This window comes from Phanerochaete carnosa, assembly GCF_000300595.1.
Source record: "Phanerochaete carnosa HHB-10118-sp unplaced genomic scaffold PHACAscaffold_12, whole genome shotgun sequence".
NCBI lineage: Eukaryota > Fungi > Basidiomycota > Agaricomycetes > Polyporales > Phanerochaetaceae > Phanerochaete > Phanerochaete carnosa.
The window spans coordinates 1,177,045-1,177,272 of record NW_006767639.1 but is presented as its reverse complement, the minus strand read 5'-3'; positions in this window follow the sequence as shown (position 1 = coordinate 1,177,272).

Here is a 228-nt window from a genome sequence, read left to right as displayed (position 1 = left end):
CTTCCTCAAGAGCATCGTCAGCAGCCCCGAATTTGCAGCTTCATCTCTGTCCGGGTCCATCAAGGAGATACATATCCGTCAAGAAGCTACGGGAGCTAAGCCCTGGCTTCACCATGTCCATGGACTTTCAACCCGACTCCGGAAGACAACATTCGTGTGTGTTGTCAAGAATCACACGGACGATGCTGCATCAACAGCCGGCCGTTGGGCCCCATTTGAGTCAATACC